General features: G+C 41.8%; 1 protein-coding gene across 1 annotated transcript in view; it reads left to right on the top strand.

The window, feature by feature from the left end:
• The window catches only part of NEK1 (NIMA related kinase 1), a 328,757-nt gene that overhangs the window by 157,199 nt on the left and 159,060 nt on the right, over positions 1-12,498 (top strand).

Below are 12,498 nucleotides of genomic sequence, written 5' to 3'. Positions count from 1 at the left end.
TCAGATCCTGTGTAAATCTGGTAGTGCTGAGTAATAAGTAATAAATTTGATGTGGGTAAGAATTGCTGAAGGCATTTGGTATCATCTTCGGAGCAACAGCTAAAATAAGTGATTAATGATAAAGAATGGTTTTCTGATTTTCAGGCTTGCATAGAATTAGCCAAAGTTTAAAAGGTGTAGGTTTTTTGTTTGAGGGTCTTGAGCTTTTTATATGAGTCAGGTTGAAGGGCCACAACTGTATTTTGTCTAACTCACAGCATACAATCTAAGTTGATACCTGGTATCTATCTGAGCTTGGCCCTGTTACACTCTGCGCCCCCACTAAAAACCAATAATTTCATTTAGAGGTATGAGGCTGTGAGGGTTCAGCTTCTGCCCCCCCCCTCCCCCACAGATCACCAAGGTCTATTTTTTGGGTTGGGGAATGGGGGGAGCACTAGGCCCCAGAATATTACATTATTTGGATGGGGGGGGTCAGAAAGGGATGGAGTTGATGGGGGAGATTGTTAGGTTAATGGGCTATTTATTTAGGTTTGGGATTGGTCAGGTAGGGGAACGTGCAGTTGCTCAATTTGTTTTATTTATTTTTCTCTTTTGGGGGGCTAGAGTTGCCTTGGAAGGTGGTAGTGGGGGACAGGGGTTTCCAAAGACCTCTGGGGAGACTTTTTTTTTTTTTTTTTTTTACCTTAGAGGGGGAGTTTCAGGCACTTTGGCCTTTAATTTTTTTCCGGGACCATCATGGCCTGCGTTAGGGTCCCGATGTTCTCTCAGGAAAATAACTGCATCGCCCTCAAACATGTTAAAATAATAGGGCATGCAAATGCATGCAAAGCAGCTTATTTCTATAGGAGGAGATCTTCTGGTCTATCATGTGATAAACAGCATTTAATATATGTTACATGCTGTTTAACTTGTGATATCACAAGAGGAGGGTGGAGTGAAAAACACATATAGATAAATCACAAAGGAGAAATGTGTGGCAAAAATTGTACTGGACAATAACAGTTCATCAACAGAGGATTACTTTTATTTTACATATGCACACTAGACATTGTGCACGAAATTAAATACCACAGTAAACTTTGCATCTACACTAATGTTTACTGTGGTATTTAATTTCATGCACAATCAGGCCGATACAGAACAATGTGCTCCGGAGTGCATTGTTAACCCGCGTTTGGACGCGTGTTTTCGATACGCTAGCTTTACCCCTTATTCAGTAAGGTGTAATAGGGCATCGAAAACGCGCATCCAACCCCCCCCCCCCCCCAAAACTAATAGCGCCCGAAACATGCAAATGTATGTTGATGGCCCTATTAGTTATTCCCGCGCGATTCAGTAAGTAAAATGTGCAGCCAAACCACGCATTTTACTTTCAGAAATTAGCGCCTACCCAAAGGTAGGCTTAATTTCTGCCGGCACTGGGAAAGTGCACAGAAAAGCAGTAAAAACATGGTGATATTAAGTTGGAGGTCCCAAAAGTTAAAAATAATTAAAAAAGAAAATTGATAATCGGCTTGCGGGTTGAAAACCGGACCCTCAATTTTGCCAGCGTCCGGTTTCCGAACCCATGGCTGTCAGCAGGTTTGAGAACCAACGCCGGCAACATTGAGCGTCGGCTGTCAAACTCCCTGACAGCCGCCGCTCCTGTCAAAAAAAAGAGGCGCTAGGGATGTGCTAATGTTCCTAGCACCTCTTTTTACCGCGGGCCCTCATATGCATGCGGGCCGATAATAAATCACGCGCACAGGAGAGTGGCCTGTGCGCGTGACGGGAGAGCAGGCGCTCGCCTGGTCTCTCGCAGCTTTTACTGTATCAACCCAAATATCTAGTGTGCATATGTAAAATAAAAGTAATCCTCTGTTGATGAACCTTTATTGTCCAGTACAATTTTTGCCACACATTTCTCCTTTGTAACTTGTGATATCGCCATATCGAGGTTTAGTAAATCTAGGCCTCTGTTTGAAAGATCACTGCTGGAGCTAAGGTTGGGAGGAGGTGGTACTGGCGGCAGAAGGGGGTGACTTCCAAGGTCTGGGACAGGATTGCAGTGCAGGGGCTCAGGAAATTTGCTTCCCCCCCCCCCCCCCCGCCACACACACACATCCTAGGCACAGGTCTAGTAGGTCTTTGCTTAAATACAAATCTGCTTCTGAGCTACTCTTCTTCCTCGCTTCTCTCATCCTTCCCTCACTAAAAGACTGCATCCACAGCCATCATTCTGGTCTCTGCATTCCATTCTCCTCCTTAGCCCGTTACCTGCAGGTAGTGGTGATGAGACTTTGGTGTTGTCTTTTCAGTATCTCCTGTAAAATATTTCAAGACAATGTGATTTTGTCTTCTTGTTCCATGTCTTTTATCTATCACCTTTTTTTTTTGTAATTATTTATATACCATCTGTCGGAGGGCAGTGATGAGATGACTACCAGCTGAACTCAAGGGGGATGATTTTCAAAGAAGATCGGTGTAAAAAATGCCTTTATTAAAAAGTTGCCCGACTCTGGCCGAGTTTCGCTCTCACAGGAGCTGCCTCAGGGGCTGTTAAGGGCAAAATTTGAAAATTAAAATAAAGATACACATGACACACAAATATATGTAAATAAATAATGGTGACATACATATGTAAATAAAATGAAATGAACTTACATTGTGTGCACATATTTTGACAACATACAGAAGAACATTTAAATAATTTAAATGAAATGCACAAACATAAATATATAAATACATAAATTCAATGATACGTGCAAATAAACCATTTTTTAGTAGAAAACTGCCTAATTGACCTGAAAGAATTGTTAAGGATGTGATCAAGAACTCAGTTGTGTTTTGTGTATGTGTGTACTGTTTTCCACAAAGGACATAGATATGGAATGGAGTATTGATGACAAGAACTTATAATATGTATACTTTTAACACAAAGGACATGGATGCACAGTGGAAGTGGACTATGGTCACAACAAGAAAAAACAAAAAACAATGATACCTGTTTCTATCCTGTTGATTTTGAAAAATTCAGTGGAAAGTCATCACCGATTGCCAATATCAATCTAAACAGAGCAACTTGGTGTTTAAAATACATCACATATGTCATTTAAAAATTGAGTAAAAAATGATAAAAACAAACTGATGGTCTTTAAAAGTATAAAAATGTAACAACCAAGATTGAATCATAAAAAGAAAATAAAATGAGCATAAAATTGAAAAAAATAGCAGGAAATCAAAATGCAATGCTCTTTGGTCATGCACAATATGAATATTATCTACGGGGCACAGCATGTTTAACTAAAAACTTTATACATGTCATTTTTTTTTTAAAGTAAAAATAAATGAGGACAAGTTAAGGCAGTTGATTACCTCAGTGTTGTTAGTACAGTCAATACCGCATGTGTTAAGTTATTTATTTGAAATCTCAAGCTGGCAAACAGGTCTGAAAAATTTTATTTTAAAACTGAATAACCTATTTTTTTATGAATATAGGAGAAACAAAAGCAGTTAGTTTTCCTGTATGATTCATTGGGGACTAATGTGCAAACACGCTGATAAGTCTCCTGCCAATGTTGACAATGATGGGCTGAACACAAGAAATGTGCTATCTTATATTTGCTTTTACACAAGGCATTGAACAAGTGAGTTGAGACACCATCTTTTTGACTAATGTTATTTGTTCTTCCTTTTAAAACACATTTTCAACCTGTTATCAGCGCATTTGCACATTAGTCCCTAATGAATCATACAGGAAAACCAACTGCTTTCGTTTCTCTTATATTCATAAAAAAATAGGTTATTCAGCTTTAAAATAAATTTTTTTTCAGACCTGAATGTATTAAGAATCATGCCTGTTTTTATGATTCAGTCTTGGTTGTTACATTTTTATACTTTTAAAGACCATCAGTTTGTTTTTATCATTTTTTACTCCATTTTTAAATGACATATGTGACGTATTTTAACACCAAGTTGCTCTGTTTAGATTGATATTGGCAATCGGTGATGACTTTCCACTGAATTTTTCAAAATCAACAGGATAGAAACAGGTATCATTGTTTGTTTTTTGTTTTTTCTTGTTGTGACCATAGTCCATTTCCACTGCGCATCCGTGTCCTTTGTGTTAAAAGTATACATATTATAAGTTCTTGTCATCAATACTCCATTCCATATCTATGTCCTTTGTGAAAAACAGTACACACATACACAAACACAACTGAGTTCTTGATCACATCCTTAACAATTCTTTAAGGTCAATTAGGCAGTTTTCTACTAAAAAAAAATGGTTTATTTATTTGCGCGTATCATTGAATTTATGTATTTGTTTGTGCATTTCATTTAAATTATTTAAAATTTCTTCTATATGTTGTCAAAATATGTGCACACAATGTAAGTTCATTTCATTTTATTTACATATGTATGTCGCCATTATTTACATATATTTGTGTCATGTGTATGTGTATCTTTATTTTAATTTTCAAATTTTGCCCTTAACAGCCCCTGAGGCAGCTCCTGTGAGAGCGAAACTCGGCCAGAGTTGGGCAACTTTTTAATAAAGGCATTTTTTTACATCGATCTTCTTCATCTCGTCGCTTATTAGCAATATTGGATCAGCTTCTGCTTTGTGTTTTGGGTGATTTTCAAAGCCATTTCCAAAAGTAAAGTAGTTCTTTACCCTTGAAATTGGCCATACGCAAACATCTCTATCCTGTTCATTATCAAGATTTATATTCCATTAGTTCCAATCAAAGACTATTCAATACAGATACAGTTTACCTATGCACAGGTAAACTTGCACATGTAAGACCTTTATGCACACGAGTTAACCTGCTCTGTGAAGAGGCATTGCCTGGGGCGGGGTTGCTGAGGGGTTTGCACTTATGCTCACCCAATTCTGGATTTTCAAAAGTATGCATATATTTTTCCTTAAACTATCCATATAAATTAGCAGGTGTAAATGTATTCTGGTAGTTTTGCTGGGATACTTTTCAAAGGGAAAGTACATATGTATTTTCTCTTTGAAAATTGTTAAGTCTACAAGAATTTAATATAAAAGTCATGCAGCCAGATACAAAACTTCCACTTTAAGGCACGTACCCATGGAAAGAGAATGTCAGTGGTATGCTTGCATGATGCAGGCTGCTTCTGAACATGTTATATTATTTTATTTATAGGCTGCTTATGTTGGTAACCCTAAGCGGCTAACAGAAGAATATGCATAGTTAAAACAAACAAAATCAATATGTACAGTACTCAATAAAAAGTTAGATGAGATTAAAAAATATAGCATAACTATAGTGGATTCAAACAAAGCTGAGCAGCAAAAATAGATTAAAAATTTTGGATGTACTCTTTTATAAAAAAAAATCATGAAGGAAAAGGAACGTTTTTAATTGCTTTTCCATCGATAAGCAGGCTTATTTAGCTATGCTGTCCAGGTGATGTCATCCAGGCATCATGGGACGGCGTTGTCTCTCTAAGCTTGAAGAGTTTTCCTTCTGTGCGGCTGCGTGGCTCTTCCCGCGCATATTGAGTTGACTCTCTCACCAAAAGCCTTTTCTCCTCAAAAAAAAAAAAAAGTACTTCTAAGTGCCCCTGGCTTTAAGCACTGCCAGGAAGTAGTGAAGACCAAAACTGTGAAGGACTTCAAAGGGGTGTAGGATAAACACTGTGGATCCTTAAAGTCTAGAGGATGTGAATGAAGAGTGGGTGGCTTGCGGGAATGACGGCTACTACCTGGAGAAAATACCCTTATTCAATAAACATACACACGGTAATGCGACTCCAACATTGCTCGATGCTTCAGCGGCAAGAGGAAATGTGGAAAAAAGGATTTGCATTCACAAAAAAGCGGGGAGTAGCTTGCTTGTTACAGTGGTTACTACCCCAAATCAATTAAGCCCGATACTTCACTTTCAATGCATATCCAGTGTAGCTTTCTGCTTCAGTGGCAGGGGGAATGAAGAAAAGTGGATTTATATTCAGGTAACAACCAACAAGAACTGAATTACATAATCTGGGTAAACAAATAAGCATGGGGGAGTAGCTTGCTTATTGAGGCAGTTACTACCCCTAACCAATTAAGCTAGATACTTCACTTAGATGCAGTTCCAGTACTGCTCTCTACATTAATGGCGGGGGTGGAAGGGAATTGGAACCAAAAGGTTACTAAGGGCCAAGAGTAACAGATAAGTAAGAGGGAAAAAAAATGTGAAAGCTTGCTGGGCAGACTGGATGGGCCATTTGGTCGTCTTCTGCAGTCATTTCTATGTTTCTATATATAAGATCATGTCTGTGACCAATGGGCACTTTACTGTTACCTGTGCCTCTGTCCTGAACATGACCATGCAACCTGCAGAGACTATGGAAGAATATCTCCCAGGGCCCAATGCCAAAGAACTACCAAAATCTTGAAACTCTGAGAGGAGATGACAGGATCCTATGCCCCTTCTCCAAGTGGACGAAGATCAACTCCATCCTCTCCAGGTGCAAAAACTTACCACCCTCATCAGTGGGATCTGGGGGAAAGCAGAAGCAGGCTATTAAAATTTCATAGTCAACGTAGACTGTGAGGCCTAAAGAATTGACACACAGAAAAGCGTCTGACCGACAGATAAATGGAAAATCGTTTGATGCGACAGAGAAGTTGATGCAAATGAAAGAATCGTTGCCTTATACTTAGGCTTCAACATACTCAAAACAATTGACACATGGTATAACCTCGGTCAGGTCTCAAGGGTCATCAGAGGCAGAGTATTTTGATGCCCCTAACAATCCTTGAAACTCTTTTTCCAAATTGTTTTCTTTGACCAGAGCATTCACCAACACTATCCCCTTGGAGTAGTGATAGACCATCATCACATAGGCCTCTGCTGCAACTATCTAATAAAGAAATGAAGGAAGGCTCTCCTATCCCCAGATTCAGCTCATTCAGGTGGGGATTTTTCTTTAAGGGATCATAGGCATTCCTCTTTTCTACAAGAATCTCTGCAGAATAGGCCTGATCTCCCACTAAGAGCCCCCAGTGCCTAGACTTAAGACATCAGAGGCAAATATTCTTCGAGCAGCACTTCCCCCGCCAAAAAGGAAAAGCTCCAGCCCTCAACCATCTCCAGGTTCTGCCTCTCAGTCCTCATTGGACAGAGTGCAAGTTAAATCATCTATTAAGAGATATATCCAAGCACCGGGTACCTTTATAGAAGAGACAATGTCCCAAATCACCTCCATCTTAAAAACTTTATTTACCAACCTGCCTTCTCAGCAGATATCTATTCCACCTCACTCTCCAGTTCCATCAGAAGGGAACCGTTCTCATTCGGAACACCCTCCGTCACCCTCCATCAGCCCACAAGATTTGGAGGGTCTTTTTCCCCAGAACCGACCGACCACCCTCAAGAGTCACCGTCATCCTTGCGAGGAAACTCGATGAGTATCCCTTCAGACCCACCGGAAGAACCACCTTAGCCTTCTTCACCTCCTGAGGATTTAACCTACTCAAATTTTCTTAGAGAAGGTGGCAGCGCTCTTAAAACTGAAAACCCACATGATCCCTGATTCTAGAGCAGAGACAATGGGTATCTTAAAGATCCTAGAGCTTCCGTCAGAGCCAACTGCTCTTCCTTCGCATTCACTGCTAAATTCGGTCATGGATAAAGTATGGGAATCCCCCCACACCATAGTGACAGCATCCAGGAAGTTAGACCTAAAATACAGGATGTGCATGTCCTCTCATTATGGCACAGTCCAAATTTCGCATGTCTCTGTGGTTGTTGAATCAGCCATGAAAAAGGCAAAGAAAACGAGACTACTTTCAAACATGCCCGCCGCCCCTTCCCCCCCCCCCCCCCCCCCCGAAAGGACAACAGGTTATTAGATTAATTTGAATGAAAGGTTTTTCAAAGTTTCATGCTGAATGCACATATAAAACACCAGTTTTACATTACACAATACCAATATGAATGTGTCCAAAAACTAAAACCCTTTGTCATAGCCATTAATAGACCTGCAGGAAGGTCTGAGACATCTGCTAAGAACCTTTTATGAAGCTTTTGACACATCTGCTCGATCTTCGGCAGCCTCCATTGCAACCAGACACATGGCTTGACTCTGCTTCAGTGGAATACACAAAGATATTCACGAAGAATTAGTGAACTTGCCATGTAAAGGAGACAACCATTTTGGAGAGAAACAGTCTCTCAGATAAAAGAGCAGAATGTGGTGGTACAGTCATTGCCTATCTGTGGGTGAAGTTAATCTATCACCAAGAAATATTATTCTCAGTACAAGAGGGGCTTCTACCAATATAAACTATAAGGAATTACCATCTGTATAAGTCACTCTCTTATCAACAAATGAGACCTCAGGGGCAACAACTTCAACAAAGGGGCCAGAGACCCCAGAAACCACAGCAAACATAGTCCCAAAAACAACAGAGTTTTTGAAAAAGAATCAGTCACAACACCCACTGCATAATCGAGGCAGGATATCTTCTTTCTACCATGGCTGGTCCAAGATCACAACCGATCAGTGGTTCCTCAGTATAATATCCCAGAGGTACAAACTGGATTTCACTCATCTCCCCCTGTTACCGCATCAAGTAGCCCCCACGAGAATACTTTCGCAAATCCCCATGCTTTATCAGGAGTCGAGAAATCTAAAACAGCAAGCATTCCACCTTCTGTCTTCCTAGATCAATGAGGGCTACTATTCCCAATACTTCCTCATTCCCAAGAAGTTGGGAGGTTTTTGTCCCATTCTGGTCTTACGTTCTCTCAACATGTTTATCAAGAGACAAAAGTTCAAAATGACATGTTTGAAATCAATTCCTTTTCTGCAACCCAACAAATGGATGTGCTCTCTGAACCTGAAAGATGCATATACTTACATTCCCATCCACAAAGCCTACTGGCGATACCTTTGTTTCCAAGTGGAGAATCAACATTACCAATACAAAGTTCTTCCATCTGCCCCGAGAATCTTCACAAAATGTCTTGCAGTAGTTGTGGCTCATTTACGAAAATGGGGAATCAAAATTTTTCCATTTCTGGATGACTGGCTCATTGTCTCTCCAAGCGCGCAAACATTGCAGAACCAACTGATCGTGTCAATTCAATGCTTGGAAGAACTAGGATTGGTCAGAAACTACGAAAAATCCCACCTACACCCTTCCCAGACTCTTCAGTTCATTGGAGCAAGGATTCAAACCCCACAAAGCAAGGACATTCCTGCCCGATGACAGAGCTCAGACTTTACGTTCTTAGTGCCAGTTTTTTCAACAACAAACTTTCAGCACAGTATGCTGAGTATTAGTCTTATTGGGACACATGGCAGCAGCGATACATGTTGTCCCTTGTACTTGTATTCACATGAGGCGATTACAATGAGGCTTAGTCACAATGGAATCAGCACAGACAACCCATGTAAAAGAGGATTCGCTTAACGACAATGAAAAGAGACATCTCATGGTGGCTAACGCCCTCAGTGTTGACATGAGGAGCGCCATTCAGGAATCCTCCATCAATTAATAGTCATGACGGATGCTTTAATATTAAGTTGGGGAGCTCATCTTCTTCAACTAAAAATACAAGGCTTATGGTCCCTAACAGAATGCCAGTTCCAGATAAACCTATGGAATTGATAGCAATAAAGAATTCAATGCATACATTCCAACCAATGCTTCATGGGAAGCCTGTAATGGTTTACACGGACAACCAATTGGCCATGTTTTACATAAACAAAGCAGGAGGATCAGGTTCCAGGATTCTCTGCAAGGAGGCAGTACAGATCTGAAAATGGGCAGAGGAGAACGGAACAATCCTACAGGCATCATATTTATCGGGATTGGCAAATACAACAGCGGACAGACTCGAGTGGTCCCTAAACCAAGGGATAGCAGAAAACCTTTTCAGTTGCTGGGGAACTCCATGCATAGATCTTTTTGCATTGGAACACAACACAAAACTAGACACTTTTTGTTCAATTCTTCCCAGCAAATGAAGAATATCCCAAGATGTGTTCTTGATTCCCTGGTCAAGAGGCCTATTGTACGCCTCTTCCCTAGTTCCACTAATATCACACATGATACAGAAATGCATATCAGACAAGGCAGACATGATACTCATTGCTCCAGCATGGCCAAGTCAACCGTGGTATGCCTATCTAATACATCTCTCCAGTCAGCCACCATTATTTCTGGGAAACGGCACACTATTACTGACACAGGAGAGCGGAACTCTCATTCACTTGATGCACTCCTCCCTCCGACTAACAGCACAGAGATTGAGCGGGAAGTCCTAGGACATTTCCAGTTGCCACCCTATATCACTGATGTGTTAATAGCAGCTAGAAAACCATCCAACAGGAAAAATTATGCCTTCAAGTGGAAAAGATATTGCAATTGGTGCTGCCAGTGGGGAATTCGCCCTTTAATTTGCTCTCTGAAGGGTTTACTAGAGTACCTACACTCTCACTTTCCACCTCAGCCTTAGCAGTGACATCCATACGAGTTCACCTACATGCAATAGCAGCTCACACCATAGGAGAAAGTTCCTCAATCTCTTCTCATCCTCTGATTTCACGATTTAAGAGGGGTCTAATGTGCATAAGGAAACCACCTATACCGCGGGATATAATCATTGTCCTGAAAGTCTAGAGGGGGCTCCCTTTGAGCCCATGCAGTCCATGTCCTTGAAACACCTCACTTTTCCTTGTTGCGGTCACATTGGCTTGGCGAGTAAGTGAACTGCAAGCCCTAGTGATCAATTTTCCATATCTGCAGTTCCACCACGACAAGGTCTTATTGCGTACACACCCGATCATTTTACCAAAAGTGGTTTCAGCCTTCTATTTAAACCAATCAACCTCAATATCCACCTTCTTCCCTAAACCTCATGCAAATAAAAGAGAAAAGGCACTTCACACATTAGACTGCAAAAGAGCCCTGGCATATTTATAAAAGGAGAATTCAGGCAATTAGATGTACATCCCAACTACGTCTCTTTTAATGCAAATGATCCTGGGAAAGCAGTAAGAAGAAAGACACTATCAAATTTGATAGCCCAATGCATCTAATTCGTTGACAAATCACATTCAATGGTTACTCCTTAATCCAATTAAAGCACATCAGGTCAGAGCTACAGTGACTTTATTAGTGCACTTGCATGATGTACCAATTTGTAAAGGAGCAAGGTTGTCATCAATTCACACTTTCACATCTCATTACTGTCTCGATCAACATTCAGCAGCTGACAGTGCATTGGGATCAACAGTGTTACATCACTTCCAATAACTAGTGGCTGTCCACGAATGCGGGTTGCTAGTTAGGACTAAAGATGATAGACTAACACAAGCAACGTTCAGCTTGGGACTCTGACAGCATGGCTAAATAAGTCTGCTTATCAACAAAAAAAAAAAAAAAGCAAGTTTACTTACTGTAAACGGTGTTTTCCGTAGATAGCAGGATGATTTAGCCACTTTCCTGGACAGCCATCTGATACATTTGTACATCGGCTTAATAATCAACTGAGGAGATTCACTCGAGACGTGCAGGAAGAGCCGTGCAGCCACACAGATGGAAAACTTTCAAGCTTAGAGAGACAGCTCCGCCCCGTGATGCCTGGATGATGTCACCCAGACAACATGGCTAAATCATCCTGTTATCTAGGGATATAGAGCGGCCGGAAGGCTACCCCAGAGACCAGCATTGCGTTGTTGGGTCTCTTCTGGTGCGTTTGGGTTCGGCAGAGATCAGGGCCCCAAGTCTTCAGCCTGTCCGCCCATGCTCAGATGTGTCTCGCCTGCCTTGGCGCTTCTCCGGAGTCCTCCCTCTGGGGCCATGCCATGTACCATTTACAGTAAGGAAAATGCTTTTTCTGAAAAGTTTGGAGCATTGAATCAGACGTAAATCATCTGGTAAACGATTCCAATGCTCTATGGCAGCAACAGAAAAGGCACATTTGCAAAATTCCATTAGTTGTAATTGATGGATAGATGGAGCCTCCAATAAAAATTTTTGATAGGATCTTAGGGTTCTTGTAGGGCAATAATGTTGCTGGAGTGGTCCCGATTCGGGGGAGAGATTGTTCCCTTAGGCCAGGGGTCGGGAACCCATGGCTCGCGAGCCAGATATGGCTCTTTTGAGGGCTGCATCTGGCTCGCAGACAAGTGTCGCCATACTTCGCGGTTCCCCGCTGACCCAGCTGCTCCCCGGTCCTCCGCCGCCCGGGCTTAAAATGCTGTCAGCCCGGGCGGAACGCGGCAGGACAGCTGGAGTCAGCGGCACCGGCGTGCTCTCTTCTCCTCCCCCCCCCGCGGCCCGGAAGAGGAAGTGGAGAGCATCGGGTGCCTGCGCGGGAAGAAGAGACCACACTAGCGTGGTCTCTTCTTCCGCGCAGGCACCCGATGCTCACCACTTCCTCTTCCGGGCGCGGGGGGGAGGAGAAGAGAGCACGCCGACTGGAGTCATCCGGGTGCCTGCGCGGGAGTCATCGGGTGTCAGCCGGGTGCCAGCGCTGG

Source organism: Rhinatrema bivittatum, chromosome 1 (assembly GCF_901001135.1).
Source record: "Rhinatrema bivittatum chromosome 1, aRhiBiv1.1, whole genome shotgun sequence".
Classification (NCBI taxonomy): domain Eukaryota; kingdom Metazoa; phylum Chordata; class Amphibia; order Gymnophiona; family Rhinatrematidae; genus Rhinatrema; species Rhinatrema bivittatum.
This window is presented reverse-complemented; position numbering and strand designations above follow the sequence as displayed.